A 26,948-nucleotide genomic window follows, 5' to 3' on the forward strand; every position below is an offset into this window, starting at 1 on the left:
CTAAATGAGATGAGCATTTTTGTATATTGTCAGAGTGGAGGATCTTTCAAGGTGTCACTTCATATATTTGAGAATCGTTCTTTGTCAGAGACTTGGGTTCGTCTCAACAAGGTAAAAAAAAGCTCAGAATTGAATGAAGTTCTTCGAGAAAGGCTTAAAGAGTTTGCCAGCAGGGCTAGTCCTCAAGTGGTCAACAATCCTCATCAGGTGAGATTCTTTAAGTCTGATTATCTTCAAATCTATCAGCTAGATGTACAATCTCTTAAAGACTACTCAGCTAAGCATCTGGTCTGGATGGAACATCATTTAAGAACTGCTGGATACTTATCCATGTTGAAGACTCAAGCTGCTGATTTGATTCAAGCTTATTGTGAAAAGAATATTAAAAGGTACAATCAGATCAAGAATAAGTTGAAGTCAGTTGGAGTTCAACCAGTCAGACCAACAAGCTTCACTTCAAAAAAGGATCATGTCTTTGACAAGGAGTTGCTTCAAGATTTAGAAGAAGGTGAAGTCAGAAGAGAAGACAACTGAAGTCAATTAGCTCAAAACTCAATGTAATATGATTAGAGCTTTATGAATCAAGATAGTCTAATGTAGTTATATGTTCAGGCTAGAGGAACATCTATCTTGTATTCACTTGTAAATTTCTTTTGGAATCTGGAAAATGTTAAATATAATCCAGAACTTTTCTGCTATTTACTTTGCATTACTGTTTATATCTTTTTCTTATTTGTTAGTTGAGTTATCCTCTAGGTATTTGTTGTTATTGTCTAACAAGCAAATATAGGGAGATTGAAAGGCATATGGCATAGCCTATTTGTATATTCGAGGATTTAACTCAACTCAAATAAGAATGTAATAAGTAAATAGTGGATCTATCGTCAGAGAGATCTCACAAAGTAACATCTGTCAAAGGGTTAAGAAACATTATTCATCTACAGACTTGAAGACTTAATTCACTGGAAGAAGCTCAAGAAATTGATCAAGCCTCAGTGATATAAATCAAGATTGTGGATTTAATCAAGTGACAGAGATCTCGTCAGGGTATCAATTAATTACAAGGATTTAGCCTGAAGAAAATCAAGAGTATCAAGGTCAAGGCTTGAAGAAACGTCACGGAAGTTAGTCACTCATGAACCAGACAGTACATCGAGTGTCAACATTGAAGTGGTGGAATTGATTCATAATTGACAGTAATTTTCAGAAGATTTTCAGAAGAATGGTTACTGCTCAAGATTAATATTAATTCTCTATTAATTAATTAAGTCACATAATTTAATTAAGAAAATAAATTATATCTGCAAAGATTAATTTATTGATTAATTGAATTAATTGATTAATTAATTCAGAATTAATATTAAGGATTTTCAGAATTATTATTAGATTAAAATCTATTAATAATTCAGTAAGACAATTTGATTTGAACTACTATGACAATCGGTATGACAATTGATAGTCATACCGAAAGTCTTGCTAGTTCATTCTGATTGTCTTGCTAGCTATTGGGATTGTCTTGCTAGTTCAAAAGGATAGTCTCACCGAAAGTCCTACCAGTTCAAATGGATTGTCATACCAGTTCATTTGATTGTCTTGCCGAAAGTCTTGCTGATTCAACTGGATTGTTTTGTTTACTTAAACAACAAAACACAGCAGAAGTTATTCATGCAATTATTCAACATACAGAACACACAAGTCAAGAGAAAAAGAAGCAGAAAACAAAGGCAAAACATTTTCATTTTTCATATGCTTTCTTCAAGATTAAATTTCTAGATTGTAAAGTTAAATCCAATCAACTAGAAATCTTTATCTTGTTCTTGTGTATCAATCTAGCAGATTAAAATCCCTAGAACTTAATCTCAAATCGCATTTAGCATTTGATCTTTTAATTGCAAAAATAGAAAAAGTTCATGTCGAATTTATTCTAGATTTGTAATAATTGATTTGAGATTAATCCCTTGTAACTGATACCGTAGTTGTAACACCTTTCAAGTTTAATAAAAGTTTTATTTAACTTGAATTTTGTTTCACTTTTTTATTCCGCATTTTATTCGCTTAAACGGTATTGTTTGCATTCAACCCCCCTTCTACAAACAAATTGGGACCTAACAAATATAAATATTAAAATTCCTTAACATATAATTAAAATATCGGAAAACAACATAATTTAAAGAATTTAAATTCAAATAATTTAACGGGTATCGTGAAATGAAAATGGAGGATTAGGAGATTGAAAATTGAAATTTCTTTGGTATAAAAATTGAGCATTTTTCATATTTGCATTTTAAATAAATGAAAAATATGTTTTGGATATTGAAATAGAAAATTTAAATTTGGAGCTTGAGTATTGGGATTTGAATTTTACGAATTTAGATGTCAGGAATTATTTGGATTCATAATTTTGGAGTATAATAATTATTAGAAAGATGGAATTTATAGTATGGAATGAATTAAATTGATTTATAATTTATAGCCAAAAAAAGCTAGTTATTACTAATTCAACGGTTATATACATAAACATATTAATCTATACTAACGATACGTTTTTAAGACACAAAAGAATAAAAAAGAATCATAAATAATGTAATATAATGTTATTGAAATTGTGATGTGTAGTTGGCCTCTGGCCACCAAAGTGTCCACTGCCCAATATTTTATCCACCTCCAATGTTAGAAGGCAACTGAAGTTCAAGTCATTCAGCACGAGGCAGGAATTGTCCACAAAATAAAGCACCGTTACAACTACTCTAATATTGGTCTTCAGGAATCAATCAAAAATCATATAATATAATTATAATAATAAAACTAAATTCACGTGGTATCATTGTCAAAAAATAATACGTAGTATCCTTTTTTATTTATACGAAGTGCATTGTTGTTATATACTCTAATCTCACACATAAATGTTCTTTTAAATTCTTCTAAGTATAATTGTTATCATTATATTCTTTCTTCATTTTTTATCTATTTTTTGATATATATTTTTTCGTATTGTCATTTTGACTTTTTGAAAGACTTTTTGAAAACGTCCAAAAAGCATTATTGTTGAATCGCTTGACTGGTTGTGACTAGTCGAGTAGTTCTTTTTGAAAGGTCGACTCAAACTGTCGAGTTGTGTTTTTTCTGTGTTTCGTGGGTCTTAGACGCGACTAGTCGACTGGTTCAAAAGTTTATTGGGCCCAAGCCCATTTACAATAAAAGTTAAAATAACCTAATATACTAAAAACACAAAGTCCAATCCTAATTTTTACGTTATACAACCGCTCTCCACTGCTCTTCAAAGATTTTCTCTCTTTATCCAAGTCTCAAGTTGTATATATATATATATATTATACACAAACACACATATACACAATATATATATATATATGTGTGTCTATATATACACAAACATGACACACACTTACAAACATGTAATACACACCCATATCAGTTCAAAACATGTATATATAGACACACACTTACATAATACACCGTATACACATTTATACAATGGTTGTTCCAACTTATTAATGCACTTACACTTGGTTTTTTTTACCTATTTATGTTCTAAATTAGATGTTCAGTTCTTGTAGTAGATGACGAATGAAAATCAAACTAACAATACACACATTCCTACATAATACATCCTACATGCACTCATATATTGGTTTTTCCAACTTATTAATGCACTTACACTTGGTTTTTTTACCTATTTATGTTCTAAATTGGATGTTCAATTCTTGTAGTAGATGGCGAATGAAAATCGAACTAACAATCCAGCTTATGAACCTTTTAAAGACCCTAAACGGAAAGTTAAATTAAATGATCTCCGAAGGAATTACATATTTTGGTTGGATTTGAAAAATAAAAATATGATACAATGTAATATGAAACACATTATGTGTTCGGGGGTTAGAAGATTAAAACAACATCTTGCGGGTGGATATATGGATGTATCAATGTGCCCAATAACTACAACAAAATTTCAAAAAGAAATGTAGGAGTACAATGATAAAAATATGAAGAAGCCACTGATTTTAGATGATAAAGAGGATATTGATGATTAGATTCATGAGTTTTCATCATATAATGCATCTACTGCGCCTTTCACAATACTATAAACAAAGTCATTAAAGAGTATTGCTTGCATGATTCAAAAAATTCTCGGAGAATTAATTGAGGAAAGATGTTGTGCAAGATGCCTTAACATAACAAGACTAAATTATATTGACAATCTTAAGATTAAGTTGACTTGTAATTTTTATGTAATCTGTAATAATATTTCTTGAGTCTGTAAAAGTGTTGAAGAAGACTAGACTGAAGCATTTTTCAATCTATAGCATTATTCTTCACCAAGATGTTTATCTTCATCCTGAGTCATGATCAGGCTTGATCTTCTTTCAGAGATATATTCCTAGCTTATTGGATGTTTACTGGAAAAATTTCCAGTCTAGTCTTCTTCAACACTTTTACAGACTCAAAATTACCATTACATATTACATTAAAATTACAAGTCAACTTAATCTTAGGATTGTCAAAGTGACTTAATCTTGTTATGTTAAGGCATGTCTTGTGTGACAATCTTCCCCAATTTGTGAGAAGATCACTTGTCACAAATTCATGCCTGATAACAAGACTAATCCTAAGTTAAAATAAAAACAAATAGATATACAAAGTTCATTCTTTTATACATAGATGCCATCTAACAATTACAAATAAAAATTGAATTTACGGAATCAGCTAAAAATTTTATATCATGACTGAGATCTAATCAAGTCATTCAACCTTACAAGGCATTCTAGTTCTTCAATAATCTCAGTTCCTCTTAGTGTTTCCACAAGCTTTAGCCATTCATTTAATGAGTAACTGTTAAGGTACTGAATTCTAAACCATGAAAATATGTGAGTTTTGATATTCATAAATACACCATTTTCGGGAACTCTACTCAATCCTCTAGCCTTCAATTCATTTGATCTTTTCTCCATTCTTTCTAACTCTATAGCCTTTTTGATAACATTTGCTTCTCTCAACCTTTTCAATTTCTTTTCTTTTATCTCTATCTTTCAACCTCTTAGCCAGATCCACCTTCCTTAGTTTTGTGAAAATATCATTCTCAGTCATTAAACTGATCACTCTCTCAAGCTCCACTATTGAGTAATTTTCTATTACTTCCTTGTTGAGTAGGTTGAATGAGCCATCTTTGAAGTAAATTCTCACCTCTCCCACAGTATCAACAAAGACTCTGACTATGAATTCAGCTTGTTGATCATTGTAGTCATCTTATGAGATTTCTTCTAAAATTGGTGGAAAATCTTTTTGATTAAAGCAAACCCATAGTACTCCCATTTCAATCTTTGTTTTCATTGACTTTCTTCCAGTAGACTTGAAATGTGTTTTGACTGGTGGCTTGAATGACGAAGGTTTGCTTAGTTTCTTTAAGGTGGTTTGATTTTCTAGGATAGATGTTTTTGTAAAAAGTTGGTTGTGAGTTTATAGAAGTATTTAGGCTTGGAATTTTGAATAGTTGGAGCTTTTGGTTGGCTCGGAAGTTGGTTTGAGGTTTGTGGAGCTGCAGATGTTTGGTTTATTGGTGTATTCTTTGCGTCTCTCCCATCTTTATCATCCAGACTCTTCTTCTTTCCTCCTTCTATATCACTTCTCTTCTTTTCATCACCCTTGCTACTTTTTCCATCCTTATGACTCCCACAGCTTTTGCTAGAATGACTTAGATTTGAGCCAAAATATTTGTGTTCATCTTTCTTTTGCTCATCATCATCCTTGTCATAATCTTTTTCATTGATATCAGTGTTTGGTAGCATGCTCCCAGCATTGCTTAGATATCTTCCAAAGATGGTGATCATTTCAAGATCTTCAACGGTTTTAATTTTCTTCACCTTCAACTCAGTTTCTATTGTCATCGTCATTTTTTATTTTTCATGACACAATGCTTAGAGATTTGAAAGTGTTTGTATCTTCTGGTCGATGGGCATATATAGGCTACTCTCTTGCTAGGATTTAGGTAGGCTTCAGGAAAGACTCTTTATTTTCTTGATTTGAGTTTCTTTAGCAGTAGAGTGTCCTCTGGAATTATTACCTTGAATTTATTGATGAAGATGTCTAGTTTTGAGGCTCTCCGAGATTTGAGAAATGAAAGAGAAACCTGCATGCACTTATCAACTCTAGCATCCTTGACATTGGCCACTACTCTCTTTTCCCTTAGCATGTCCTTGGTAACTAAAATCACCCTAAAGAATTTGATATTTCTGTCAATGTCTCTTTTGTAAGAATGGTGGTTATGGTTCACTGAGATTCTCAGGCATTCTAGATGTTCACCAAACTCCTTGTCTAAATAAGAGCCTCCAGCTGTCTTCTTGAGTCTCTCTTCCATACCAACCTCTTTTTAATTTAAGAATTTTAGCTTGAGCTCTATTTTCATCTCCCCCTTAGTCTTGGTAGCAGGCATAATAGGGTTCTGAGAGATTTGGGCCCTGACAGTTTTTGGATAATCTTGAAGAAGAACTTTCAGTGCACCCATGATAGCTTCCAGAGACACACTTGTATGTATTTGAAAATAATTCTGGGAGCCTTATCAATGACTTGATGTCATTTTGCGGGCTTTGAACTTGGGCTGTTAGCTGATTGATTTGAGTAACAAGAGTTGAGTTGGAAGCTTGAAGTTCAGCCACTTGATCTTGAAGATTTTGGATTTATGGAGTTGAAGAACTAGAAGTTGTACTTGTATAGACTGCACTACCAAAGCTTTCCTGCACCATTCTCTTTATTTCTTCAATCATCAAAGCAGATGGCTCATATCTAGCCTTGTGAAGTTGATCAAGCTTGACCTTAGTGTCATTATTTTGGGTGATTTGAGTGTGGATCACAGTATGAAGAGCCACAAAAAACTCCTTGAGCTGTTTGATGATGGCTTCCATGCTTGAGAGATTGAGAATGGCCAGTTTATCATAAAATTTGATGAATTTGTTCTTGATCTCTGTTTGAGTTGGTATGGGCTCTTCAATCTTCTTGCTCACCATCTTCCATATGTCATCTTGATGACCATCCGGAGTCTTTTCTAGAGCTTTTTTAATGAACTTAAAAGCCTTGAGTTGTGCTTTGTAAAAATCTGCAATGGCATCATACATTTTCTGAAGAGTAAGCACCTTGACATTTCCACCTAAGATGATGACATACTCCTCCCTAAACCTTAATAGAGCTTCCTTCGTGTTAACGCTGAAGGTCTTTGAGAGCCAAGAATCAACATTGCCTTCATGTTCAGCCTCATCTACTATGTTGATCTTCAACTTCTTCCCTGTAAGATAGTATACTGGTTTAATAGTCTTGATTTGTCATATTAGAAGTGAACAATTGTTGAACTATGTTAGCAAAGTCTTCAATTTGATCCACAAACAAATCATTTACATAAGTTGGTTGAACTTAGGCATCTTGAAGCCATTTGGCTAGGAGGTGTGAATATGGTTGTGTGGAGGTAGAGGGTAGGTCTGTGTTTGATGGTTTAGAAGTTGAGGAGGATGAAACACCTGTGATAGAAGTCATAGTTGGACTCACAATGAGAACTGTGGTTGTGATAGTGTGTTGATAATCTTGAGAATGATCCTCCATTTAAATTGGAGGGGAGTTAGCTAGGTTACTGTTATGTACCATAGCTGATAAGTGGATTTTATATCTATTTGGAACGCTTCACATCGGCTTAAGTTGGTGTTTTGGACTCAAGTATTTGGTGTTTTTGATGTGTTTTGTGTTGAGTCGTTGCTGGTCACTAGTCAGAGGTGGAAATGAGCTTTTAAATGATTATATGTTGATAAGAGATCAGGGAAGGAGTTGTGGAAGTTTGTACGAAGGATGGAGCGCAAAAAGAAGAAAGCTACAAAAATTCTACAGAAAGCATGCGCGCCTGAGCCCAAAGGAGCGTGCCCGCGCCCCATTTGTCAGACACAGAGCGCGCCCGCGCCTGTTCAAGCATGCTCGTGCCAGCTAAATTCTACAGAATCCTGATTTGATTATAATTTGGTTATTATGAAAGTCTAGGGAGAACATAGAGAAGACCTAAAGCACACAAGATGGCTAAGGAGAAGAAGATGTTTTCACCTTTGTATTCTTCGATTTAGGCAATACTTTTGGATGCTTGTTTTTGATTTTTTTTAAACCTTAGTACTTTTTATATTATCTCATATTATTCTAAACTTATTTATTATCATGTTTTCATTGGAACCCATGGTGACGATGTGTTCGATCATGAACTAATCGTTGTCATGGGGTTCTAGCGGATTTATTTATGGATTTCAATAGTTGATTGTTCTAAATCATTAGTGTGTGGTGATTTATGATTTCCTAGTATGGTTGTACTTATTCTTCTTAGATGCGTAGCTAACATCTAAGTCATTTGTTAATCTTTATTGAAGCGAAAGTGGATATAGAGGTTTAGAACTTGCCATGCTAGCATAGGTTTATGTATGTTGCCATGCATGATTCGTAGTGTAATTTTAACCATCTTACGCTGCCCTATATAATCTCAATAGATAACTTGCTCTTAAACCATTATGTTTTCAAATCTTATAGACATATAGGGTCTAAACATAATTGGTGTCTGCCTAGCTTCTATCTGAATTATGGATGCTGAGTAGTAGGGTACACATATATTGAAAGATAGTGTGTACTAATTTCATGTTGTCTGATTAGTTATCATAATCATCACATACTATGATTAAAGGCATAAACTCTGAATGAAGTATTTAATGAAGTTAGAATCCCATGTTTTATTTCATATAAGTAACTTGATTTTAATCTCTTAGTTAATTCATTCTAGCATAATTACTTTTAGATAATCAAACGCAATTTGATACTTGTCTTAGCAGTGAATAATAATCATACATTGTTACATAAGTGCACATTCTGAATTAAACCAATCTCTGTGGGTATGAACTTAACTTAATCTTATACTACTTGTGATCGCGTATGCTTGCGTGTTTTAGTGCGAACAAGTTTTTGGCGCCGCTGCCAGGGACCGGTGTTAAATTTAGTTTATGTGCTTGTCATCGGTGGTCGTTAAAGTTCACTGACTCGGATTATTTTCTTACAAGGTTTACTTTGTTCGTGTGTTTCAGGTACTATAGAGAGCGTGTATGCGAACACATTCTCAATCTCGTAAGGAAACACTAGAAGAAGTTGAAGAAGAGGAAAAAGAAGTTTTTGAAGAAGTTGAAAAAGTTGAAGAAGAAGTTTTTGTTGCAGTGGGAGAACCAATAGCAGAAATGAAAGCGTTGAAGGATTATTCTCAACCAAAAATCAATGACATTCAATCTAGCATTGTCAGACCAGCCATTGCAGTTAATACCTTTGAAATTAAGCCTGGCATGATTCAAATGGTACAAAATTCAGTCCAGTTTGGGGGTTCTCCAACAGAAGATCCCAATATGCACATTAGGGATTTCATCGAGATCTGCGACACCTTCAAATTCAACAATGTTTCTGAAGATATTGTGAAACTAATACTTTTCCCATTTTCTCTGAGGGATAAAGCTAAGAGTTGGTTGCACTCTCTACCACCAGGTTCTATTACGACATGGGAGGATCTTGCTTAGACTAAATTCTTCCTTATGACAAAGACAGCTGCAATCAGGAATGCTCTTACTCAATTTGCACAGCAATCAGGTGAATCTCTATGTGAAGTGTGGGAGCGCTACAAGGAGATGCTTAGGAAGTGTCCTTATCATGGAATTCCTGACTGGATGGTTATAAATTACTTTTATAATTATTTGGGAACACTGTCAAGACCTCTACTCGATGCAGCATCGGGTGGAGCTTTATGGGCTAAGAGCTATGAGGAAGCTTATGAGCTAATTGAGATGATGGTCGCTAATGAATATCAGAATCTAACTCAGAGACTATCACAAGGCAAGGTAGCAGGAATTCTGGAGGTGGATACAACTACGGCTATAGCTGCTCAGCTAAAGGCGTTAACTATGAAAGTGGATTCTCTGGCTAACTATGGTGTTTATCAGATAACTAGTGTTTGTGAGCTTTGTGTAGGTTCGCATGCGACAGAGCAATGTGCTATATCTAGTGAATCAGCTCAGTTTATGAGCAACTTTCAGAGGTCACAGCAACCAGTTCCTACCACTTATCATCCTAACAACCGCAACTATCCTAACTTCAGCTGGAGCAATAATCAGGGTGGTATGCCACAGCCTTACCAACAGTTTAGAAACAAGACTTTCAATCCTCCTGGTTTTCAGCAAAAGTTTGTACCAAGGTAACAATTTCATCCACAGGGAATGCAACAACAATCTCATTGAGGTGCTGGTCCATCTTCGAATGAAAAATCTGAATTGGAGGAATTGAGGCTGATGTGCAAAAGCCAAGCGGTTTCAATCAAAACTCTGGAGAATCAAATAGGGTAAATTGCCAATATTTTATTGAATTGACCACAAGAAACTCTTCCTAGTGATACAGAAACTAATCCAGGCAAGAGGGAAGTTAAGGAACAGTTGAAGGCAATCACCTTGAGGTCTGGAAAGGTCGCTAGCCCTAAAAATCATCAAAATGAAGAATCTGAAAAATTTCTCGAGAAGGTGGGCGCGCCTGCGCCCATATCAAGCGCTCCCGGCCCTTGCCAGCTTCAGGAAATGTAATTCTTGAGAAAACAGCTGATCAGAAGGGGGTCGAAGCGGAAACGAAGAAGACTTCTACTGAAAACACTACTCCTTAGAAAAATACAGGAGATAAACAAGTCTATCCGCCTCTGCCATATCCTAAAAGACTTTAAAAGCAGAAGTTCGATAAACAATTTGACAATATTCTGGAGGTTTTAAGAAATTTCATATTAACATACCTTATGCGGAAGCTCTAGAACAAATGCCGAGCTATGCTAAGTTTATGAAGGATATTCTTTCTCGGAAGCTTAAACTTGAGGAGTTGGAAATAGTTGCTCTAACGGAAGAGTGCATTGCTGTGCTATAACATAAACTACCTCCTAAACTTAAAGATACAAGATGCTTCACGATACCATGCACTATTGGAAACTTATCTTTTGTCAAGTGCTTGTGTGACTTGGGAGCTAGCATCAATGTGATGCCATTTTCTGTCTTCAAGAAACTTGGTCTACCTGATCCAAAACCTGTAAACATGTCCTTATAACTGGCTGATCGATCCATCACTTATCCGCGAGGTGTAGTGGAGGATGTATTGGTTAAGATGTACAAACTCATCTTCCCTGCTGATTTTGTCATTCTAGACTTTGAGGAAGATAAGAAGATTCCCATTATCTTGGGGAGACCATTCTTAGCTACTGGCAGAACTTTGATCGATATGCAAAAGGGTAAGCTTACTATGAGGGTTCAGGATCAGGACGTTACATTTAATCTTTATAATGCAATGAAATTCATTCCCTACTGATGAAGATTAGTGCTTTAAATTAGAGTTGGTTGACTCTGTAGTGAATTTATAGCTTGATCAATTGCTAAGGACTGGCGCCTTAGAGAGAGCCTTAACAGGGGAATCTGATAGTGAAGATGAAGAAGGGGAAGAGCAACTACAGTATTTGAATGCATCTCCGTGGAAAAGGGGATTGGACTTGTCATTCGAGTCTCTTGGATTATCAGAGCTTAAAAATTCTCAAGAGCATCTCAAACTATCTATTAAGGAAGCTCCCACACTTGAACTAAAACCATTGCCTGATCACTTGAGGTATGCATTTTTAGGTGATGCATCTACTTTGCCTGTTATTATCGCATCTGACCTTTCAGGTAGTGATGAAGACAAGTTCTTGAGAATTCTGAGAGAGTTTAAATCAGCAATCGGATGTACTATAGTGGATATTAAGGGAATCAACCCTTCTTATTGTATGCATAAAATTCTGCTTGAGGAAGGAAGTAAACCAACCATTGAACAACAGAGGAGACTCAATCCTATCATGAAGGAGGTAGTGAAGAAAGAAATTCTTTAATGGCTGGATGCAGGAATCATTTATCCTATATCTGACAGTTCATGGGTGAGCCCGGTGCAGTGTGTACCTAAGAAAAGAGGCATTACCGTTGTAGCTTATGAGAATAATGCGCTCAACCCTACTCGGACAGTTATAGGATGGAGAGAAGACCATTTTTACTTGTCCTTTTGGCACTTTCGCTCTCCGTTGAGTTTTTTTCGGACTTTGTGGTTCACCTGCTACTTTTTAGAGATGCATGATGGCCAATATTCTCATACATGATTGGTACTAATGTGGAGGTGTTCATGGATGACTTTTCTATGTTCGAGACTTCTTATGATGAGTGTTTGCATAATCTTGGCTTGGTGCTGAAAAGATGCGTTGAGACCAATCTGGTGCTCAACTGGGAAAAATGTCACTTTATGGTGCAACAGGGTATCATTCTTGGGCACAAGGTATCTAGAAAAGGTCTTGAAGTGGATAAGGCCAAGGTGGGGGTTATTGAAAATCTTCCTCCACAAATCTCAGTTAAAGGAATTCGTAGTTTTCTTGGTCATGCGGGGTTTTATTGGCGATTCATCAAAGACTTCTCCAAAATCTCTAAACCCTTGTGCAATCTGTTGGAGAAGGATGTTCCCTTCAAATTTGATGAAGAATGTTTGGCTACTTTCGAGAGTTTGTGTAATAACCCCAATTTTTGGGAAATTTTTGAAACCCTTATGAATAGTGTTTTTGCTGAATGAGAAAACTTTTCATGCCACACTATGTAGGGGTTCTGATATGGATATTCTGAGATTTTATTAGTACTTTATATGGGATATAAGTGTATGTAAAGATCGTCAGAATCCAAATCCGAACACTTTGATTTTTCCCGGAAATACACTAGATACGGAAAGATTTGAGAAAAAGGTAACAGGATAAAAAGGATTTAAATAAAAGGATTATAGGAGAGGATCATAAAAGGAATATAATATATTGAGAAAGGTTAAGGGAACCTAAGTAATAAGATCCCGGGTATGATCCCTCAAACGATAAACGAAAACGAAAGTTAAGCCAACCGTATAACAGATCAGCGGTCATTAGGCAAACGATTAGGAAGTTAATCAAAGGGATTAGTGGGAATGATGTCATCCAACCAATAGAAAGAGGACAAGGAAGGGAGGATGACATCATGAGGATGACATAGGCATGACAAGAAAGGAAGGAGATGTGGTGACTTTTTAACCACACAAATTCAAGGGCAACAAGGTAATTGACTAAATCAAACAAAACAAAAACCTAGCAACCAAGCAAAACAAATCACAAAACACCAAATCCTCCATTTCTTCATGAAGCTCTCGGCTTCTTTCTTAAGAAATGGGAAGTCCAAGCTCCTCCACTTACTATTTAGCAAGGTAATTATCTAAGCTTCCCCATGGATAGTTACATACTTCCTATAAGTTTAAGCTTCTAATTCCAAGCCAATCTTTTTCTATAAATCATGAAAGAAGATGGTGAATAGTGTTTTCAAGAACTAAAAATTGTGTTCTTGAAGTTTTGTTTAGATTAAGCTTGGATAAGGGCTTTAAAGGTGATTCCAAGCCATTCTCTTGATTCTCCACTCTCCAAGGAAGGTATAAACTACAAACCCTAGCTTTAGTTTTGAGTAATTAGGATTGAATGTGTTTGATATAGCATATGTGAAGCATGATGCTTGATTGGTTGAAGTTTGGTTGAGTTTGTAGAGATTAGTTGGTTTTGTTGCATTGTTGGAGTTGTAAATCTTGGTAATTAGTTAAAGAACCTAAGTAAAGCCTTTAGTTCATGTGAGGAATAAGTATAAATGGTTAATGTGGATTTGTTGGGGCTGTTATGATGTGGTTTGGAGGGATATTGGTTGTATGATTGATTTGGGGTTGATTTGTGGTTGGTATTGAATGGTTTAAAATTTGGGAAATCGCGTAAACATAGCCGTCGTAACGTCCGATTTCCTGTAGACTGTTTTTGTGCATAACATTAGGACCCGAGAACCCCCTGCTAGATTATGACCACTGCCATGTTTAGATAGCTCATGTTACGAGCTTCGTTTTGATATGTAGTTCGTTCGATTCCGATGAACGGTTTAGGAGAAACGACCGTTTCAAGTAACGGCGTTTCGCGAACGAAACTTTTCCCCTCGCCTTACTTTGAAACATAGGTTAAAGACCAAAAAGGGTTAATTAATGTATGAAACAATTATGGTAAGAGTGTTAGGCAGTTGGTAAGACACTCGCGAAGGAATCGCCTTAAAACTCGTAAAGGTTAAATTATTAAAAATGGTGGAGCCGAGGGTACTCGAGTGACTTAAGAGAATCAGTAAGCGCAAAACGAGCGTTAGAGTCTGAGTTGGTTAGAGTATAGATTTACAAGTGACTTTGGTTTAATTCCAACTTACTTGTTGTTTATAGGTTACCAGACTCGTCCCGAGCCATTCGTAACCCCCAGTCGCGCAGGCAAGTTTTCTACCCGATATACTGTTGTTGTGATGTAAATATATGTATATGCATTATCTTGTGATAGTGCATGATTGTTATTAGCAAATTTTGCGATATATTGGAGCATGCTGATATGGTATATATGCATGTCTGTTTCGTAATCTGGTTATCTATCTGTTGATTTCAATGCTTATAGTTGCATAATACCTATGCTAGAAATAAGCAAGTAGTTGCGTATACCCTTAGTATAGGGGATAAAAGGTGAACATATTTCTAAACCGGGAGTCGATGTTCCCGAGTATATTATATATATATATATTTATATATATATGGATATAGTTTTTAAAACTATGGATCGAATAAGGTTTATTCGATACCTTTATTTTATTATTTGAATATTATTTGAATATTCATTCGAGGGCTTATGACTCAGTTTATATTATTATTGAATATTACTTGGATATTCATTTGAGGATGTATGACTCCTTTATTTTATGAATATTATTTATAGTATTCATTCGAGGTATTATGACTCCGCTTATTACTTAATAATATTCTTTATTTTATTAAAGAATAAGGTGTCGATAATCAAACTTATTTTTGATTATTCAAATAAAGATATTACTTTCGTATAAGTATATCTTTGATTATTTGCTATTCATTTCAAGTATAAGTTTTAATACTTCTACTTCAATTATTTTTATAAAGATTATTCTTTATGGGAATATTATTTAAACTCATTTTTTTATATATTTAAGATCCTCCTTTCGAAGGGGATTTAAATACTCGCTCAAAACCTAAGGGATCCGGCTCTGTGGTGTGTTTTATATCCGCAACAAGGTTGCTGTTTTGTTAAATGAATTGATTACTTACCCAACACTCGGGAAGTAAAATTCTTGGAATAAGTTAATCCATTAACAGGCATCGCCTGGGAAATATCGGTGAGTTCTCCTTTCCAAATAGATACGACCTCTTGGTGGAGCCGTATCTACAAGTTTCTACTTGGGGAAAGTGGGGACGAGCTTTACGTTTCAGAGTCATGGATTTCATCTGAACTAGGAGTGGCGTAAGTGGCCGAGTAGCGCCGGCCCAGCCTTATTATATTGGCCCAAATGGCCTGGAAGTTCCGCTAAGGCGGTCCATTCCTTAGGAGTTCAGTGTTCGGTTGACAAGTAAATCCGACAGGTTCTCCTCTACATGTAGAAAATGGTGGGGTTGTACTACTACGACTGATCATCGTAAGTGGTCTTCCTGGCGCGGCAAACTCCCGTAATGAGTTCATCCTCCAATTGGATAATTTCTGCAACACTACCCAGAGCACTTCGATAGAAAGGCTACGGTTGGGCGATTGTTGAGTGTTGGCAGGGTCAAGTTTTCAAAATTGATGTTTACATCAAATGAAGTATCTCATAACTTCATTTTATTTTGATGATATTTTAAAGGTTGAATCTATTCAAGTATTATCTTGTAGTCTCATCTATGTGATGAACTTTTGAACTAATTATAACTTGAACGGTGGTAGTTCAAGTAGTATTTGGAAAAGATATAAGTATATTGGAGTATCTTGTAACTTCATCTTTTAAACTTATATCTAGTAAATGATTATCTTATGCATGATAAAGATTTTCAGAAAAATGTTGAGACAAGGTTAGATATATGAGATCACCTTGCAACGATATTTTTATACAGTTATACACTGGAACTTTGTGTATATTATGCATGGAAGAGGACTTCCAATATTTTGAAAAGTATATATGTATATATATATACTGAATATTTTGCGACTTCATCGCATTAAGTTATCAACTTGGTTCATTTCTTTTGACCAAGATTTTCATGAGTACTATGAGAAGGCTCATATATTGTTAATCATTATACATGTTATTTTGGTGGGCTTGCTGCTCACCCTTGCTTTCTTCTTTCATCACACAACATCAGATAGACAAGATGAACAGGACCAAACTCCCAATTCGCGAGCGGATAGGAAGCGTTCCGCAGCTTCCTATAGGCATTGAAGTCACTGTAGCTGAGGTAGGGAACTACCAATAGACTAGGCTTCAACTTTTGATGTACCAGATTTATGTATATCTATGAATTGTAATAATGGCAAAGAAATGTAAATTTATTCAGAACCCTTTTGAGGTGTAATGGCTTATAATTGTGGAATAAAACAACTTGTGTTATTTTTTGAGTATTCATCTCTGAGACTATAACGTGTGGTGTGTGTGTTTATTGTGGGGTCACAGTACAGAGTAGTTGAGTAATTATTAAGATTGGGTGTTATTAAGGGAAATGGAACTCGTGACAACCTGGATCCCCGACCCCGGATCTGGGGGTGTTACAGAAGTGGTATCAGAGCTAAGCGTTATAAACCTCAGAGATGATAGGACGTTAAGATAATAAGTTCACTAAGATAATAAGAACTCTTGCCAAGTTCATAGTCGGACTACCTAATGTAGTACTGACAGTTAAAACCCTTATGGGAACCCTTATAAATGTAGCGATAGAGGCGTAGTTCGTTATCGTATATGGTAGCGGGAAACCGAACCCTGAGGTTGATGAGCAACAACGCGATGATGTATTATTACTTATTGGAGATCAGATTATGGATCCGATAGAGCGTCCTAACGCAGGACCGGATGATGTTGATATTGAGGATGTAACGGTTGAGGATGTTGTCCTAGAAGGGATTGTTGCTGAGGAGGATTCCGTGAAGGATCCTGACAAGAATGAATAAAGGACCACTGAGGAATTGATGATCATGGTTAGGGCAACTCCCAGAGGTAGGATTGGCCGGCTACTATCGTAGATTGGTACAAGACTTTGTGAAGATCGCAGCCCCTTTGACGCGGCTTACTCATAAGAATGAGAAGTTCGAATAGACAGAGAAATGCGAGAACAGCTGTTAAGAACTGAAGCAAAGGTTGGTGACGGCCCCTATGTTGGCGTTGCCGGATGGAAAAGGAGATTTTGTGATTTGGAAGAGACGCTTCGCATAAGGAATTAGGGTGCTTCTTATACAGCACAACAAGATAATCGCGTACATGTCAAGACAATTAAGGTAATATGAAATTCAATATCCCCGCCCATGAGCTTAGGCTCGTGGCAATAGTTTTACCCTAAAGATTGGAGGCACTACTTGTATGGAGAGAAGTGCGAGAATTACCTAAGCCATAAGTGCTCTAGTACATCTTCACGTAGAAAGAGCTCAACATGTGCCAGAGGAGGCAGTTAGAGCTAATCAAGAATAATGATTGGGAGATTCTTTATCATTCGGGGAAAGCCAATGTGGTGGCTGATGCCCTTAGTAAAAAGGAGAGACTCAAGATGATAATGTCTTTGGGAGAGTTTATAAGAGATTTTGGAAATAGTAGTGAAGGTAACCGGAGCCGGTACCGAAAAGCTGTTTGAGATTGCAATACAGCCCGAATTATTGGAAAAGATCATATTGTGCCAGAAAAAGTTATGAATAAAGGCAGAGAGCCAACAATTAGATAAAAGATTAATATCGAGAAAGATGATAAGGGAATAATGAGGTATTCCTATAGAATTTGGGTTCCGAAAGTTCAAGAGCGTAAGGATGAGAACTTAGATGAGAGCCATGGTTTGAGGAATAAGATTTAGAGCAAACCCTGAACGTGATAATCAGGGAGGTCGCCATCAAGATAGAAGGAACCCATGACATAATGGAGTGGAAAATGAGGATTTTAAATTAAAAGATGACCCCAATTATGGGGAGTAGGATGAAACATTTCATACTAAGGAAACAGAAAGTCGAGTAAGGAAAGGAGACCCGAGACGGTACTCCTATACGGCAATTCATGGACCTGTATAAAAAGAACTTAGACTATTATCCCCAACCACCACCCTGAGGAGACAGTGCGGTGAGAAATTCTTTCATGACCTTTAAGTCGCTAAGCTCTCAGAGTTCCAAGGAACAAGCTGACCCAGTCGAGGCAAGAGCCTGGCTAAAGGAAATAGATGAATCATTTGAGATTCTAAATGATTGACGAACCACAAAAGACTGTTTTGTCACTTACCCTCCAAAGAGAGAGACCACCCGCTGGTGAAAGGCCAAGGAAGGCACGGAGCAAGAGATTATAATAAACTGATTTAAGTTCAGTCAATTGTTTTCAGGAAAGTACTTCCCAAGGTTATGGAGATAGTGTAAAAGCTTAAGAGCCAGAACAAAGGCAGACGAGTATGATGAATTATGAATCTAAGTTGTAAAAGTTATCAAGATTCGTTCTGAAGACACGAATCCAGAATGACGGGATGTTTGAAATCAATGCTTATGTTGTGTTGGTTCATGAAATAACGATAAGAGAAAGGAATATAAAGGCAAGAGAGTTTGAGGAATGATAAGGGAGTTGGGTATGAGGAAACCCTAAAGACTCGTAGAAATAGAAATAGAAAAGTATGTAATCATCCGGATGAGAGTGATTCACCATGAGTTAAATTGATGGTTGAAGGTATAAGAGATACATATATTTTATCCCCTATAAGTTGGGAAGATTCGAGGAAACCTTGAGATAATTCGAAGGATAAATAATGAGACGCGGATAGACTGAGGAGACAAGAAAGTAAGAAATTAAGAAAATTGGATGAAGGAAGTGACCTTCAAGAAGGTAAAGTGTAAGACCGGTGGCATGTTACCCAGAAAGGGAGACGCCAGATATGAAAGATATCCCAACATTGAGATGACTGTTGAGATAAACAACAAAAGTAAATAAGGAATTATTAAAAAGAGGTTCACGTTGAATATGACCAATATCTTCCAGAACATCCATGTTATCATTACCAAATCAGGAAAGAAAAGCGGATGACCATTGTTATCTTTTAGAGGCCATATGGATTGACCTCAATTTGAATAAGGATGCTATTATGAAGTTAGGTATAGACTATCGAGGTGGGAATGATGAATAAGATACCCATATCAGGGATATATGACTTTATTTATCCATGGAAGGATGCTTGTACCTTTTTAAAGGTGGAATTAAGGATAGAACATCGGTAACTTAAAACGAATCCTAGGGGAATGCATAAAGGTTGGCATTTCACCCTTGATAGGGATAGTATGAGTTTTGACAGTATGAATTGGAAAGCATTAAGGTAATAATAACCTTTAAGGATCAGTGGAGAAATTTTTCAGAAGTATATAGACAATGGTTCTAGTAATAGTGAATGGTATTTTGATATGCCCTGTATCTAGGGAATACAGGAGGAACGATTGAAGGATAACCTTAGAGGTTTTACAAGGAGAAAGGTAATATTCAAAATTCTCAAGAATAAAAATGTTGATAAAAGAAATATGACGTAATTATAATGGTGCCAAGTGGGGCACGTGTTAAACCACGAGAAAGTATGGATCGAACCAGTAAAGGTCGAAATTGTTCAGGGTAATTAGGACCTAAGACAAAAGATGTTCTAAGTACGATCGAGAGTTAGTCGCGACAGTGATTAACCTCTAAAGACTGAGGCAATAACTTATGGAAAAATGGTGATTTTTTTTTTACTCATCAGATTTTAAGGAAAGCATTTTCACATAAGCTGTGATTGAAATAAGGTAGAAAATTTATTTGGAGGTGGTTAATGTGACATTGACTGTAAGGAAATTTTACTATCAGGAAAGGCCAAAGAGGTGGCCGACACTTTAAAGGTAAGAGGATAATTATAGGCGCTCGTGCGAGAGGAATGCAGTGATGATGGTTAAAGCTGTGAAGGTTGTATTATGGTTTGGAAGATTGACATTCCTTCTGATGACTGTGCAATACCCGACCGTAATAGTAGTTGGTAAAGGTTTAATTCGCATAATCGCCATGAACGGGCTATCTATCTTAGGAGGTCCTATCTTGAGATAAGCCAGGACCATATTTCAAAAAAAAAAAAAAAAAAAGAAGACTAAACAAACCTTTGAGTTAAGTCTTCTATTGAAGGCATATGATTACGAATGGTATTAACCTGCTATCGTTGCTTTGATTGAAACTCTTCTGCACTTTTATCTGCTTCATGTCATGAAGGTACGTCAGAGTTTGGAGTGTTCTTCATGAATTGTGATTGGTGGTTATGTTAACTCCTTAGGAGAATTAGATACGAGATGTATGGACTCCGTATGGTTAGTTATTAAGATTTCATGGAAAATGAATGACTACAGTGGGTCAGTGGTGGACCATAGTAAGGCAGCAATAATTCTGCGAGTAGTGAGCTGATTACAACCATGAGAGTTGTATTGGAATGGGTGTTGAGATTGAGTACCACTAATCGGGTCGTGGTAGTGTATAAGTTATCATTGATAGACTAATTAAGTAGAGTATCTACATAGTGAATTATTATTCTTTCTTATCAATAGAGAGTCGTATTATTATACGAGGAAGGTTGCGGTGCAAGCATAGAATTCAAGTAACGATGATGTCTAGAATGAGATCCCAGATTCGATTTTCGATGTCGAGGGAGTTTCAAAGGTAATTATGTATAAGCTCGAGGAAGAGCATGGGTCCATAGAATGATGGACGGGATAACGAAAAAATTTGGCACGTGAAATACGATGCTATAATACTTGATGTTGATATAAATACATATGTTTTGTTCTCCTATGACAAACCTCTATAGTTCAGAGGTAGGTTCCAAGCCAGATATTTTGTGGCAGTATATTTTTCATATATACAATTCTCTTCCATTCGTTCTTTTCTCTTCTTTTCATTTCATGTAAGCTGAGAAGAACAACCCTTCCAGAAGGGGAGGTATTGCCGAATGACTATCTATCTGTGTGATAGAAGCCTAGTAGGATACCATCTATTGTTTAATTGCTTGTCAAGTACTAAAGGCTGGCCACCTTCTGTACTAACTATGTGATATAACAAGTGTTCATGATCATAGTGATCTCTCAACAAATTTCTTTACTTCTATTTGATTGATCAAATTTTGGAAAATAGAAACAACTGAAAAAGGAGTAATAAAATTGTGATAGTATTTGGGATGGGAACACATTCGTGATACTAAGGTTGACGTGGTTATTAAAAGGTTAAAGAACGCTAACGAGCAAAAGTATAACCAGTATAATATTAGAAACAGAAGGTGATAGCGATTACGAACTGGAAAAGAATGGGTATTGAGAAGCAAAAGCTATAATGATTAGAAGCTAGGATGAGAGTCTGTGTAATAGACTTGAAAGAATTTGGAATGATCACTTAACGCGGATTAAGCTATCTTACGACAATAGATCATATGTCATTATCGAGATGTCGCCTTATGAGATCCTTGAGGGAAGACAATGTCAATCTCCCTTATGTTAGGATGAAGTTGTAGAGCGCAAGATGCTCAGACCAGTAGTGGTCCAAAGGACCAAGGATATAATAGATCTAATCAGAGGATGGCTGGTAGTAGCCCAAGATGGACATGATAAGTATGTTGATTTGACACGAAAGGATAAAAAGTACGAAATAGGGGACCTAGTAATGTTATAGGTATCCCTTGGAAAGGATTGATGAGATTCGGAAAGAAAGGAAAGCTAAGTCTACAATTTGTTGGACCCTTGGATATATTAAGACGTTTGGGAAGTTAGCATATGAGCTAGCCCTAACCCCGAACATGTAGCAGGTTGTAACGTGTTCCACGTATTAATGTTAAGGAAGTGTAATTCAGATGCCAGACAAATAGGGGCATATGAGCGCATAGACATGCAACCAGACGTAACCTATATGGAGCAACCTGGAAGGGTTATAGAGTGAAAAGGAACGAGTGCTTAGGAGAAGGGTTATCAAACTAGTAAGAGTTTGATGGTAGAACCACAATGTGGGAAAATTGACTTGAGAGTTAGAAAGTGCAATACTAAGAAAGTATCCCTATTCATTTTCTATCTGATTCCGGGACGGAATCCTTTTAAGGAGGGGAGACTGTAATAACCCCAATTTTTGGGAAATTTTTGAAACCCTTATGAATAGTGTTTTTGCTGAATGAGAAAACTTTTCATGCCACACTATGTAGGGGTTCTGATATGGATATTCTGAGATTTTATTAGTACTTTATATGGGATATAAGTGTATGTAAAGATCGTCAGAATCCAAATCCGAACACTTTGATTTTTCCCGGAAATATACTAGATACGGAAAGATTTGAGAAAAAGGTAACAGGATAAAAAGGATTTAAATAAAAGGATTATAGGAGAGGATCATAAAAGGAATATAATATATTGAGAAAGGTTAAGGGAACCTAAGTAATAAGATCCCGGGTATGATCCCTCAAACGATAAACGAAAACGAAAGTTAAGCCAACCGTATAACAGATCAGCGGTCATTAGGCAAACGATTAGGAAGTTAATCAAAGGGATTAGTGGGAATGATGTCATCCAACCAATAGAAAGAGGACAAGGAAGGGAGGATGACATCATGAGGATGACATAGGCATGACAAGAAAGGAAGGAGATGTGGTGACTTTTTAACCACACAAATTCAAGGGCAACAAGGTAATTGACTAAATCAAACAAAACAAAAACCTAGCAACCAAGCAAAACAAATCACAAAACACCAAATCCTCCATTTCTTCATGAAGCTCTCGGCTTCTTTCTTAAGAAATGGGAAGTCCAAGCTCCTCCACTTACTATTTAGCAAGGTAATTATCTAAGCTTCCCCATGGATAGTTACATACTTCCTATAAGTTTAAGCTTCTAATTCCAAGCCAATCTTTTTCTATAAATCATGAAAGAAGATGGTGAATAGTGTTTTCAAGAACTAAAAATTGTGTTCTTGAAGTTTTGTTTAGATTAAGCTTGGATAAGGGCTTTAAAGGTGATTCCAAGCCATTCTCTTGATTCTCCACTCTCCAAGGAAGGTATAAACTACAAACCCTAGCTTTAGTTTTGAGTAATTAGGATTGAATGTGTTTGATATAGCATATGTGAAGCATGATGCTTGATTGGTTGAAGTTTGGTTGAGTTTGTAGAGATTAGTTGGTTTTGTTGCATTGTTGGAGTTGTAAATCTTGGTAATTAGTTAAAGAACCTAAGTAAAGCCTTTAGTTCATGTGAGGAATAAGTATAAATGGTTAATGTGGATTTGTTGGGGCTGTTATGATGTGGTTTGGAGGGATATTGGTTGTATGATTGATTTGGGGTTGATTTGTGGTTGGTATTGAATGGTTTAAAATTTGGGAAATCGCGTAAACATAGCCGTCGTAACGTCCGATTTCCTGTAGACTGTTTTTGTGCATAACATTAGGACCCGAGAACCCCCTGCTAGATTATGACCACTGCCATGTTTAGATAGCTCATGTTACGAGCTTCGTTTTGATATGTAGTTCGTTCGATTCCGATGAACGGTTTAGGAGAAACGACCGTTTCAAGTAACGGCGTTTCGCGAACGAAACTTTTCCCCTCGCCTTACTTTGAAACATAGGTTAAAGACCAAAAAGGGTTAATTAATGTATGAAACAATTATGGTAAGAGTGTTAGGCAGTTGGTAAGACACTCGCGAAGGAATCGCCTTAAAACTCGTAAAGGTTAAATTATTAAAAATGGTGGAGCCGAGGGTACTCGAGTGACTTAAGAGAATCAGTAAGCGCAAAACGAGCGTTAGAGTCTGAGTTGGTTAGAGTATAGATTTACAAGTGACTTTGGTTTAATTCCAACTTACTTGTTGTTTATAGGTTACCAGACTCGTCCCGAGCCATTCGTAACCCCCAGTCGCGCAGGCAAGTTTTCTACCCGATATACTGTTGTTGTGATGTAAATATATGTATATGCATTATCTTGTGATAGTGCATGATTGTTATTAGCAAATTTTACGATATATTGGAGCATGCTGATATGGTATATATGCATGTCTGTTTCGTAATCTGGTTATCTATCTGTTGATTTCAATGCTTATAGTTGCATAATACCTATGCTAGAAATAAGCAAGTAGTTGCGTATACCCTTAGTATAGGGGATAAAAGGTGAACATATTTCTAAACCGGGAGTCGATGTTCCCGAGTATATTATATATATATATATTTATATATATATGGATATAGTTTTTAAAACTATGGATCGAATAAGGTTTATTCGATACCTTTATTTTATTATTTGAATATTATTTGAATATTCATTCGAGGGCTTATGACTCAGTTTATATTATTATTGAATATTACTTGGATATTCATTTGAGGATGTATGACTCCTTTATTTTATGAATATTATTTATAGTATTCATTCGAGGTATTATGACTCCGCTTATTACTTAATAATATTCTTTATTGTATTAAAGAATAAGGTGTCGATAATCAAACTTATTTTTGATTATTCAAATAAAGATATTACTTTCGTATAAGTATATCTTTGATTATTTGCTATTCATTTCAAGTATAAGTTTTAATACTTCTACTTCAATTATTTTTATAAAGATTATTCTTTATGGGAATATTATTTAAATAATAATATTCAGACATTTTCTAAATATTCTGGGGACTGATTTACTTCATTAAATCAGCTTCACTCCAAACATTCTTAAAAATGTTTTGCGAGTCTTCAAAATGATTTTTAAAAGTTAGAGCGGATCCCAAAACTCATTTTTTTATATATTTAAGATCCTCCTTTCGAAGGGGATTTAAATACTCGCTCAAAACCTAAGGGATCCGGCTCTGTGGTGTGTTTTATATCCGCAACAAGGTTGCTGTTTTGTTAAATGAATTGATTACTTACCCAACACTCGGGAAGTAAAATTCTTGGAATAAGTTAATCCATTAACAGGCATCGCCTGGGAAATATCGGTGAGTTCTCCTTTCCAAATAGATACGACCTCTTGGTGGAGCCGTATCAACAAGTTTCTACTTGGGGAAAGTGGGGACGAGCTTTACGTTTCAGAGTCATGGATTTCATCTGAACTAGGAGTGGCGTAAGTGGCCGAGTAGCGCCGGCCCAGCCTTATTATATTGGCCCAAATGGCCTGGAAGTTCCGCTAAGGCGGTCCATTCCTTAGGAGTTCAGTGTTCGGTTGACAAGTAAATCCGACAGGTTCTCCTCTACATGTAGAAAATGGTGGGGTTGTACTACTACGACTGATCATCGTAAGTGGTCTTCCTGGCGCGGCAAACTCCCGTAATGAGTTCATCCTCCAATTGGATAATTTCTGCAACACTACCCAGAGCACTTCGATAGAAAGGCTACGGTTGGGCGATTGTTGAGTGTTGGCAGGGTCAAGTTTTCAAAATTGATGTTTACATCAAATGAAGTATCTCATAACTTCATTTTATTTTGATGATATTTTAAAGGTTGAATCTATTCAAGTATTATCTTGTAGTCTCATCTATGTGATGAACTTTTGAACTAATTATAACTTGAACGGTGGTAGTTCAAGTAGTATTTGGAAAAGATATAAGTATATTGGAGTATCTTGTAACTTCATCTTTTAAACTTATATCTAGTAAATGATTATCTTATGCATGATAAAGATTTTCAGAAAAATGTTGAGACAAGGTTAGATATATGAGATCACCTTGCAACGATATTTTTATACAGTTATACACTGGAACTTTGTGTATATTATGCATGGAAGAGGACTTCCAATATTTTGAAAAGTATATATGTATATATATATACTGAATATTTTGCGACTTCATCGCATTAAGTTATCAACTTGGTTCATTTCTTTTGACCAAGATTTTCATGAGTACTATGAGAAGGCTCATATATTGTTAATCATTATACATGTTATTTTGGTGGGCTTGCTGCTCACCCTTGCTTTCTTCTTTCATCACACAACATCAGATAGACAAGATGAACAGGACCAAACTCCCAATTCGCGAGCGGATAGGAAGCGTTCCGCAGCTTCCTATAGGCATTGAAGTCACTGTAGCTGAGGTAGGGAACTACCAATAGACTAGGCTTCAACTTTTGATGTACCAGATTTATGTATATCTATGAATTGTAATAATGGCAAAGAAATGTAAATTTATTCAGAACCCTTTTGAGGTGTAATGGCTTATAATTGTGGAATAAAACGACTTGTGTTATTTTTTGAGTATTCATCTCTGAGACTATAACGTGTGGTGTGTGTGTTTATTGTGGGGTCACAGTACAGAGTAGTTGAGTAATTATTAAGATTGGGTGTTATTAAGGGAAATGGAACTCGTGACAACCTGGATCCCCGACCCCGGATCTGGGGGTGTTACAGTTTGAAAAAGAGTTTGACTATAGCACCTATTATTACTGCACCTGATTGGAATGAGCCCTTCGAGATGATGTGTGATGCTAGTGATTTTGTAGCTGGAGCTGTTCTTGGCCAGAGAAAGAAGAACATTTTTCATGTGGTATACTATGCTAGTAAAACCCTTAATGGTGCTCAGCTGAATTACACTACTACAGAGAAGGAGCTTTTAGCAATTGTCTACAGTTTTGAGAAATTTTGATCTTATTTGCTTGGGAAAAAAGTGACGGTTTACACTGATCATGCTGATATTCGATATCCGGTCTCGAAGAAAGATTCAAAACCTCGATTGATTTGATGGATTCTCTTGTTACAGGAATTCGAGCGGGAAATCAAAGACAAGAAAGGTACAGAAAATAAGGTAGCAAATCATCTCTCACGTTTGGAAGATCAAGG

The 26,948-nt window shown here is 36.1% G+C and overlaps 1 non-coding gene across 1 annotated transcript; it reads right to left on the reverse strand.

Annotated features, from left to right (window-relative positions):
- Positions 1–9,611: 9,611 nt before the first annotated feature.
- LOC141702418 (small nucleolar RNA R71) lies at positions 9,612–9,718 on the reverse strand. The gene has a single exon (XR_012567096.1). It is a non-coding gene; the product is annotated as a small nucleolar RNA R71 (small nucleolar RNA).
- Between the last annotated feature and the right edge of the window lie 17,230 nt (positions 9,719–26,948).

This window comes from Apium graveolens, unplaced genomic scaffold, assembly GCF_009905375.1.
Source record: "Apium graveolens cultivar Ventura unplaced genomic scaffold, ASM990537v1 ctg5046, whole genome shotgun sequence".
Classification (NCBI taxonomy): domain Eukaryota; kingdom Viridiplantae; phylum Streptophyta; class Magnoliopsida; order Apiales; family Apiaceae; genus Apium; species Apium graveolens.